The sequence below is a fragment of the Camelina sativa genome, chromosome 10 (genome assembly GCF_030686135.1).
Source record: "Camelina sativa cultivar CO46 ecotype springtype chromosome 10, ASM3068613v1".
Taxonomy (NCBI): Eukaryota; Viridiplantae; Streptophyta; class Magnoliopsida; order Brassicales; family Brassicaceae; genus Camelina; species Camelina sativa.
In genome coordinates, this window is record NC_141889.1 from 22587942 (window position 1) to 22598848 (window position 10907).

General features: G+C 37.1%; 1 long non-coding RNA gene and 2 pseudogenes across 1 annotated transcript; all 3 read left to right on the top strand.

Moving 5' to 3' along the window:
• The first annotated feature begins 188 nt into the window (after positions 1–188).
• LOC104720553 (UDP-glycosyltransferase 76E7-like) lies at positions 189–1641 on the top strand (annotated as a pseudogene).
• A 3140-nt stretch (positions 1642–4781) lies between these two features.
• Positions 4782–6746, top strand: LOC147937195 (uncharacterized; annotated as a pseudogene).
• A 1336-nt stretch (positions 6747–8082) lies between these two features.
• Positions 8083–10160, top strand: LOC104719472 (uncharacterized). Its single transcript, XR_015568191.1, has 6 exons — positions 8083–8242; positions 8589–8806; positions 8880–9009; positions 9134–9431; positions 9512–9680; positions 9759–10160. It is a non-coding gene; the product is annotated as an uncharacterized LOC104719472 (long non-coding RNA).
• The last annotated feature ends 747 nt before the right edge of the window (positions 10161–10907 follow it).

Here is a 10907-nt window from a genome sequence, read left to right on the forward strand (position 1 = left end):
GGGTTAAAACCTATATTACATTAATAAGCTTATATATTATATCCGACATGGACAAACAATACATATATATTAGTTTTTATACATATACGTTTTATCCATTAGTAGGCTAATTTATAAAATATAATTGAGTTTCTTTTCGCGGTGTACCGCGGGTTCAAACCTAGTTAGAATTATTTTTTTTAGTCTAATTTCGAGGAATGGAGAAGAAGAATCTTGCGATGAGAAGAAGGGTAGTGTTGGTTCCTGCTCCAGCACAAGGACATATAACTCCGATGATGCAACTCGCAAAAGCTCTTCACTCAAAAGGTTTCTCTATTACAATTGCTCAAACAAAGTTCAACTACTTAAACCCTTCAACTGATTTGTCTGATCTTCATCTTGTCACCATCCCAGAGACCTTACTAGAGTACCTGAGTTTAATAATCTTGGACCAGGAAGGTTTATGGTTAAGCTAGCTAAAGAGTGTCATGTTAGCTTTAAAGAGTTATTGGGTCAGTTGTTGGTTAATGAAGAAGAAGAGATCGCTTGTGTTATCTACGATGAGTTCATGTACTTTGCTGAACCAGCAGTTACAGAGTTTAAGCTTCGTAATGTTATTTTAAGTACTACAAGTGCATCAGCTTTTGTTTGTCGCTTCGTTGTGTGCAAACTCTATGCTAAAGATGGTTTGGCTCAAATTAAAGGTAATATATGATTCTACTATTGTTTTTCAAACGCCTTTTTCATGTGTTCGCGTTTAACAATATGGTTTTGTAGAAGGCGGTAGGCGAGAAGAGGAGCTAGTACCAGAGTTAGATCCTATACGGTATAGAGACCTACCAGTTTCAGCATTTGCATCAGTAGAATATTCAGTGGAGTTGTTTAAGAATACATGTTGTAAAGGGACAGCTTCCTCTGTGATAATCAACACAGTAAGGTGTTTAGATATGTCATCCTTGGAGTGGCTTCAACTAGAATTAGAAATTCCGGTGTATCCTATAGGCCCTCTTCACATGGCGGTTATAGATCCTCTGACCAGTCTTTTAGAAGAGAACAAGAGCTGCATAGAATGGCTAAACAAACAAAGGTCAAGCTCGGTGATTTATATAAGTTTGGGAAGCATAAATTCGATGGAAAATAAAGAAGCGTTGGAAATGGCTTCGGGTTTGGTTAGTAGTAACCAAAAATTCTTGTGGGTGATCCGACCAGGATCAATACGTGGTTCTGAAATGTCTGAGGATGAGTTGTTTAGTAAGATGGTGACATTGGATCAAGGTTGCGTTGTGAAATGGGCACCGCAGAAGCAAGTGCTTGCACATTCTACGGTTGGAGCGCTTTGGAGCCATTGTGGATGGAACTCGACTCTAGAAAGCCTTGGTGAAGGAGTTCCAATGATATGTAGGCCTTTCACTGCTGATCAAAACGGGAATGCAAGGTACTTGGAATGTGTGTGGCTTTATGCAAGGTACTTGGAATGCAAGGTACTTGGAAGGTGAGCTAGAGAGAGGAGCGGTCGAGAGAGCTGTGAAGAGGTTAATGGTGGATGAAGAAGGTGTTGAGATGAAGAGAAGAGCTCTAAGTTTGAAAGAGAAACTCAAAGCCTCTGTTTTAGCTGCACGCTCTTCACACAACTCACTTAATGTCTTCATCAACACTTTGTGAACTTATGAATCTCATGTTCCATTGGAATTTGACCTCTATGTATTGGATCTGACACACATGACATTGGCAACCTTTTTTCTTTCATTGAGATATTATTAAGTTTTGATTACGCTTTGGCTTTTTAGTTTTGGTGTTGATGAGTGTTTTTCTTTATTTTTCTTTGCTTCAAGAGTTTTAAACCTTTGTAGGATCTTTTAATAAACTCTGCATCGATTGTTCTTGAAACTATAACTGGGACCTATCACTAATCGTTGGTACAACATTACGTTAGGACCATCACTACTCAACAACAATCTCTCAAACTCTCCCAGATTCTGCACTTTACGATGTACGTAAAAAATTGTTTCAAATTCTCTTTCAGGGTTCGTTCTGTCTCCGAGAGTGAAATTAGAAATGCAAAAAGTTTCACGAAATCTTTGCTTGCAGAAGAGTTTTAACCGGCATTAATTGATCAAATCAAACAAGGATCGTAACCTAAGAGTAAAGAAAATCAAACTAATAAACCCAAAGTCAGATTTGATGGTGTTAGTGAAAATTACAATGACAAAGAAAAAAGATGCAGTTCTCTCTTCTTATGGGTGTGGGGGTCGCAGCAGGTGGAGCCCCTGGTCAAGATGATCACATTGTGGACTTATTGGCGGGGGTGTTGCAGCGGTTTCCGGGAGTTGTTCCGTCGCAGGATCCGGTTGTGCCGCCTGTGGCGGTAAAGGTGCAACAGCCAGTGGCTGCGAATACATGAGGTCATTCTCAGTATGTTCGTGTCCCAGGAGATGTGTGGGATTCGTACGGTCTGGTTCTCTGGGGATGGAGGACGAGGCTGTAACGCAACTACCATTCTCTCAGGTGTCCCGAGGAGTATTGGCTGGACATAGGGGTCCATTACAAGGAGGATGATGCCCAATTGTGGTGGAGGTTAGTTGCTGCCATGAGGGTGAAGAGTGAGATGACGTGGGGTTACTCCGTAGAGGAGTTCAGCCGCAAGTATTTCTCTTGAGAGGCACTAGACCGTATGCAGGTGCAATTTTTGCAACTAACGCTGAGAGCATGGTATGTACGTGAGTTGGACGTGAATTTTAGTCGGCTCTTTGTATATGGGGGTCGAGTGATAGAATCTGAGGAATCTTAGGTAAGGAGGTTCATGAGAACGCTTTGGGATGACCATTGTAGAGGGCGGAGTTATGCCACGAGGGCGGAGCTGGTGGAGACCATAGCTGAGATCAAGGACAAAGGAGACGCTGGAGCTGAGAAAGGGTAGCAAGTCAGTGCAAGGACAGAAAAGGAAGTGGGAGGACACGTTGGAGGCGATTACCATAGAATGAAATAGTGATTCCTTGTTCCAGGCACACTCATGAGAAAGACCTGACAAAGAAGCTGATCACTTTAAATTGTGCAAAACAAATTGTAGAAATCTATGAGCTCAATCAATATTAGTAACGTCAAGACGACAATCCAGCTCGCTTTGTGAATCCTTTCTAGTTCGAGATTTCTTACGAGTGCTTGACCTCTCTCAAAGGCGGTATCTTTTCACTTACCACTCATCCTCCTCTATAGTTACATTTGATTTCACGTTTGATTGGTTTGATTTTGTTATTATTCTTTGGTAGATGTGGAAAATGATTGAAGCAGTGAATAATGCTATAAAAATTTCAGGTTTTTTTGGAGTTCAAAATATGATTTTAGTTGATAGCTAAATTCTAACTTCATTGTGTTACGGTGTAGTTACATTTGTATGATCTCAAACAAAGCTTCGTGGGGTAATAGAAACCTGCTCTTACCGACGGGATTAAGTCTATCGGGAATTCTGGACCATATCCACACGTAATCCTGATAGATTAAGTCAGTTAGAAAATTTTGTCAGAACTCTTTTGGTATTCTATCGGTCATATGTTACCGTTATCATAGTATTTTGAAAATTATCGATGATCCATCAGTCTTTTGTTATCGTTGTTATAGCCGTTTGAATTTACAGATGGCCGACAGATTTTTGACGACATCCCGACAGATTCCCGACGGACATGATTTCTATAAATAAGTATCGGCACTCATTCTCAAAAAAAAACTTATTCTTACTATATTTTTCTTGCTCTCAAAATAAAAAAAGAGAAAAAAATGTCTTCTTATTTTAGATTGTGGATGGATGAACCAATGATGGATCCAGAATCAAACTTATTAAGAGATGAGTATGCAAGAGCTTGTCAGCAACCGAAAGCTAAGAAAACAAGTATGTTAAAATGTCCATGTTCTCTTTTCCGAAATTGTCATAATATTAGGATTGATTTAGTGTGGAATCACTTGTATTGCAATGGGTTTATGACGGGATATAAGACTTGGTTTCTTCATGGAGAACAGTCGGATTATGCTAGTACTTGTGAACAAAATATTGATGTTAGCTTAGAAGAACAAACGGGCGATGCCGAGTTCCGATATATCGGTTAAATGCGGCTTCAAATGCCACAGTGTGAAGTTCCCAAACGGTTACGCATCTAGCTTGCGTAATTGCGTTGATATTAGAGAAGGTAAGTTTATAGGAATGAAGAGTCATGATTGTATTTTTGCTACGCAACGATTTCTTCCATTTGCTTTTGCCAATCTTCTGCCAACAATGTGGACGAAGCAATTGCAGGTACAATTTAGTTGTTAACGATGAACATATTTTCTATCTATTAATAATTAATAGCAATGTTAAAATTTCTAGCACAATTTTGTAGGAATTGTTGATTTCTTTCAGGACTTATCCACAAGAACACTTACTGTTGACAGTATCCGCAATTTTGAACAAAATATACAAATTCTTCTTTGCAATCTTGAGAATATATTTCCACCGTCTTTTTTGATGTTAAGGAACATATACCTATTCATCTACCTCGAGAAGCAGTACTTGGTGACCCTGTTCAATATCGATGGATGTATCCTTCTGAGCGGTACATGTTTCACCTAAAGAAAAAAACGCCTCACACTTTGCGGAATAATACTTCTCTTCGCAAGTTCGTACAAAGAGTCGACTTCCTTCTCGTCATGACGATGATGGCGATCAACCATTATATCTTGTATACGTTCCAAGCTTGTTTACTCAAATCGGCCGCCTTAAAGGAAAAGGGAAGAATTTTAAACTTTCAGCGCAGCAGTATACTCACTTGCACATGTATATTCTCACCAACTGTGAGGATATTATTGAAAGTATGCTTATTTAAAATATACTTATGTATATAAAATTAAATTGTTTAGAATAAATAATTTCATTAGTATTAATTATTTTTATTTTACAGGATTTACATTGCTGTAATACGCTCCTACTATCCAGAATATACCGTGGATCAACATGAGGAGCTTAAAGAGAAGGATTTCGCTTCTTGGTTACAATATTATGTAAGTTATATAAGTAACTTTAATAATTGATAGTAAATGATATACTGATTAGTTATTCTAAAAAATTTATACGTATCAGATGGAATTTCAAAAGGTGAATCATTTCCAACATGGTTAATAGAGATCTCTAATGGACCAAAATACATTGCAACGGCGCACCCGTGGTATTGCACGAGAGGGTATGCTTTTAGGATTCATGATGATGGAGATAGCAGGACAACAATTAATTTTTGTATATCTGTTAAAGCCGACGATATTGTGTAGTACGGTATCCTTAAAAAAATATTGGAAATTCGATATCCGGGAATGTTGAACCTGAAACGACCCGACCTGTTTTTAAATAATAAATAATAATAATAGTAATAATAATAAACTACACTAGTGGTCTCATACCCACTAGCCACCTAACCACAACAATCAACAGCAAAACAACCAACTCAAACCAATATTCAATAAATAACCAATAAACAATAATCAATATTAAAACATAATAAATATCCAAACATCATCAATCAAAGAACCCGCAATCCTAAACAATGTTCTAATGACCCAATTCTAGCAAACTAACAAGTCAGACAACAACCTTTGAATCACTAGAACATCCTCCTTTCATTGCCTTGATTCCAAGATCACACTTTGCCTTTACCTGCACCACAAACACAAATTACAATGCATGAGTATTTTATAAACACTCAGTAAGGAAATCCTCCCATCAACTGGGCTATACACACAAGCAATAGAGACATATCTAACCATCAACCAACAATCAACAATCAACAATAACAAACCAGGACTCTTCATCGACCGACACCAACCATGCATCGACCGATACCAACTGGGGTTGCATCGACCGACAAAAGATTCACTTGCATCGACCGACACACACACTGCATTGACCGACGCATGCTCGACATTACGTGAAATCCCTAATTGCATTGACCGACGCATGCTCGACACACTGCTTTACGCCTCCATATGGCATCGACCGATGCTCCTAGGTCAATCTGCGTCGTCCTCGCATTGCATCGACCGATGCGCAAAGTGCATCGACCGACGCACATGCCAAGCGTCGTTTTTCCCGAAGCTTCTCGCCGGATCTTCGTTCTTACAACCATCAAAATTGATCCCAAGCCACAAGAAAGCCTCACAAAGTCCAAAATAACATCCTTACAAACCACACATCATGTAAACAAGCAGATCAATGAAATCTCCAGCTTAGATAAGCCATGTGCACTTATCTTTGCCAAAACGATTCTGAACCTTACACAAGAAAGAAAACGCTCCTAGGAAGCTCCTACAACGATCCCAACTATAGATCTCTACAGAAATGCCTGCAATCTCCCAAAAACCTCAAGAACCTTTTTCTCTCTTTTCTTTTCTCTAAAAACGGCCAAACCTCGACCACAACACGACAAAACCCCTTTATAAGCGGTTTCAGGATTTTCCTAACCCCAAAACGCAACGTTTAACTTAACTCATCCGCAAAAAACCGACCTTGCATCAACCGATGCACCTTCTAAACTAGGATTCCGGTTTGCAGATGTTACAGAACCTAAGATGCATTCCATTTGTGTGACTGGTACGATCCCACAATTGGTGATGGCGTACTAAATGACCAATTTGGCGTTACATCAATCAATTCAGTACAAAGGTTATTGAAATATGACCCATTTATTATTGCATCACAGGCTGACCATGTTTGCTCATTTCTTAACATTCAATTAGAAAAGCATCATTAGAGGATATGTATAATTAATCATTTTCATTACTTGTTATAGGTATGCTACTTAACCTATCCTCGAGTTACAAACATGAACGACCCATGGACCAGAGTTACGTTGGTAAACCCAAGAGGTCAAGTATATGGAGTTGCAGCTCACGATCCTTTGCAGCCAAGCGAAAGTTGCCAGATGGCTTCGGTTGAACATTCCCTTGAAGTTGATCTTGTGGTTGACTTCACCATATTCGGAGATGAAGTAGTGCATTAAGAGTCAGAGGAATAAATTGGAGAATTTGATGATGATACAGACTCAATTTCTTCTGATTGTTCAACAGACTCAGAGTAGAAAATAAATGTTAATTTCATATTGTATTGACTAAAAATAAAAGATCAAACACTATATATGGTAATGCATGTTTTATAATAAATTTAATTATATCTAACAAAATATATATATATATATATATATAAATATGTATAATTAGATGTTGACAATAACCTATATATAAATAAGTACATACATAAATAATGACATCTAACAAAAAAAACAAAAAGAATTTGACAATAATTTAGAAAATAAATTATAATAATTCTAGATAACAAAATTAAATTTTTAGAAAAATTGTTTAATTATTTGAAATCCACAATTCTATTTTCGGTCAAAGGTCATAGGAGAACTCCACAATTAAGCGCGCTTAAGCTAGAGTAATCTCAGAATGGGTGACCTTCCGGGAAGTGACTGTTGGAACAGTGCGAGTGAGGATATAACATAAGGAAATATCATGTTGTGATCTGTGGGGAGTAGGGTTGGTAAATAAGTCTTTAAAGCCTCCTGAACGTAGCAAACCGACTGTCGGATGTGGATGGACTCAATGGTCTAGTGGGAGTCCATCCATAATTTTTGGTCAAACAAAACACATCATATTATGTAGATATTAGGTCTAACAAAACACTATATAACAATTGAGTTTGTCAAATAGAATTGAAATCTAAATTTTCAAAATTTAACATGATTTTCTCGTCATAAGTGTTTCTATATACACTTAGAATGTTACTTAAGAGTTTGAATGTTGTGAATAACTACATTTTAAAATTATTTTTTTATTGATTATTTTTTATGAAACAGATTTGGAAGTTATGAAGTATATTTATTGTAATGGTAATTGAGTAGTAAAGATATTTTTCAAACTATATATGTAGTTTTTTAAAACTTCTTCCATATATCCGTCGGGAAACTGTCAGGATTCCGTTGGATAAACACACAAAATTTACCCCGGGAAATATTTTTTCCCAAATTTTTTGGAAATTGCAGGAAGTATTATTTAATACTTTTTGTTTACTTAGTCTAAACCTCAAAAACGTTTCAGTTTCTCTTCTCAACCTAGATTCACTTCTTCTTCCTCACCCATAATTTTTTCTTCACCCGATTCACTTCTTCTTTTTCCCGTTTCTCCCTCTTTCTCTCTTCTAAGTCAAAGATTATGTTTCTCATATCCACCACAACCACTCAACTATGTAATATTTTTAGCCTTTATCTCAAATATGTATGATTTGAGATTTGCAATGTTTGGTTTGAGTTTCGGTGGCTATAAAGGAATTGATTCAAAAAGTAAACATTTTGGGTTAAAATCCAATTTTTTTCAATTGAATCGAAATAACTTTGATTTTGCGTTTTCCATTTTTAAGAATTGGGTAAAAGGAAAGGTTTCTAAATAAAAATTCGGTTCTGTTCAATTGATATATTTGTTATGATTCGGTTTTACTGAGTTTTTTATTTTATTTTTGTATGATTATAATATTAAGAGATTTGAGGCAATTTATATGGGTATGGTTGATCTTATACTTAATTTTTTTTTCACAGGGACTACGAATCATATCGACGTTGCTGTAACCGCAATCCCCAAAACAGAGAAGAACCCGATGGTTCTGGGCTAATGTTCAAACCCTCTCCACAGGAGTCTCGGGATCGCCTACAGCTGCGTTACCTCCTATCCTAATGACCATTGAGGATTTCGTTTCTCAACCGGGACAAGAACTTATCCCAAAACTCCATCCCAACTACATCGGAGATGCTACATGGTAAATCCCAAAATTTTTACCATCTTATGATTTCTTTATTTATTTATTTTTATTTTAGATCAAACTTTTGTAGGTTTGAGGCATCTGAAAATGGCATTAGCAAATCTCTAAACCGGATGATGTATGATTTTCTCAAAGAACCTTTTGAAACATACTCATCAATGCCAAGTGATGACAGTGACCTTTGGTTTAAACAGTTTGCGGTAATACTAAATTCTTTCAGGACATGATTTCTTTAATGGCAAGTTTAATTTATATACATACAGAGATAATACTGTAGTATTAATGATGTTGCAATCAGAATAATCATACATTTTACTCTTGTAGCGAGAATTTAATCTGGGAGCCACAAATGCCATCTAGATGTCCGTCGAGAGTATGACAAAGTGGCGACGACTCAATATTCCAACACGTTAAGTGAGTGGAAGAAGAAGTGGAAGTGTGGAGAAACTCCAAAGGGAATAAACGACAAGGTGTACGAAGGGTTGCAAGAGTATGGGGCACATCCCAAGAAAATGAAACTTCTATCCAGAAATCTAAGAACCGGAATAGCAATCGAGGTGGCAAAGGGCGACCAACGCACAACGCAGGGTCAACAAGCTTCTATACCCTTGAACTACAACTTGTAAGTTTTCAACAATTTCTAGCACAATTCAAAGACCAAACGAGATGGTGTGGCTCCTGATCACTTAACGTTGATGGAAGACACCCACACCAATAAAAAGACCAAGCAAATTCAAGACCCTTTACCTAAGGAAGAGATTGGCAATTCTCGTAAGAGGATGGAGGAGTTTAGCTTATCTCAACCTTCAGTCGATGGAAATGGCTTACCAACACCAATCCCGTCGACATGATTAACTAATTCGTTCTTGAGGTCTTTACTTTTTGATTCAAATTATTTTTACCTTATGATTCTTTTTCTACCTTTTGTTCTAATTGTTCTAAATTTCAGGAAACTCCACAACCCAAGGGTCGAATCTTTGGATTAGGAAAAGTTTCAAAAAGACTCTGCACTTGTTTATTATCTTCATTACCAATATATGATCGTGATCCTGAACTTGTGCGAGCCCTCCAAGAGAAAGATGACCGTATCGAAGCTTTTAAGAAGATGATGGAAAAATAGAATGCGAGGAACAAGCTAAGAGATGAGGAGCTTGCGTCATTCATGGCAGAGATGCAATCAAACTTCCCCGTGAATTCAAGTTCTTAGATATATAAGACTAAAATATTTAAGTTTTATTGACCATTTTCTTTTTCTTTTCGATTTGTGTATATTGCATTTTCTTTTTGGGATGATTTGTGTATATTGTATTTTGGATTCACAAATTTATAAAATTTAAATATTATTAACTAATTAGTAATTGTTGTCAAAAGAAAAATAATAAGTAATATATTTATTAGATTTCTTTTTAAAGTAAACTAAATATTTTTAAAATATTAATATAAAACATTAACCATCCGTTGGGATTCTGTCGGTTAAAAACAGAGACTTTGTCAGGAATCCGTCGGGAATTTAGCCGCCTGAGAATCTGTCTGGAATTTAGCCGTCAGGAAATCCGTCGGGAATAACAATATACCTTTCTTGGGAAATAATCAGTTCCCCTTGGTATTATCTGTCGGGAAGTTATCAATGGGCGTTGCTTATTATTCTGACGGGTCCTCGACAGCTACATCGGAACAAAATTCGTCGGTGATCCGTCGGAATAATATAACGTTGGAAATCTGTTCTAGCTACTGAAGGATTCCCGAAAGATTTAATTTTCTCGACCCTCTAGAACCGACGGACTGATGCCCTTTGTAAACCGTCAGTTTAGGTCGTTTCCGACGTATTACCGACATATATGGCCATCGGTTTACGGCTGTTTTCTTGTAGTGAGTGTATGGTTTGTTTATTCTTCTCTCTCCATTTTTGGTGGTTTAGGTGCAAAATCTTACTCTAACTTTTTCAGCAATTAAATTGATAGGCTGACTCTCCAGACCCAATATACTTTTATTGATATTTTGATGATCTCTTATACTTTCATTGATGCATACAAAGTAGACTCGTTGATGACTTGTTGCATGACTTTTTGATAGTAGAAGATTTCATTTCGTATGCATC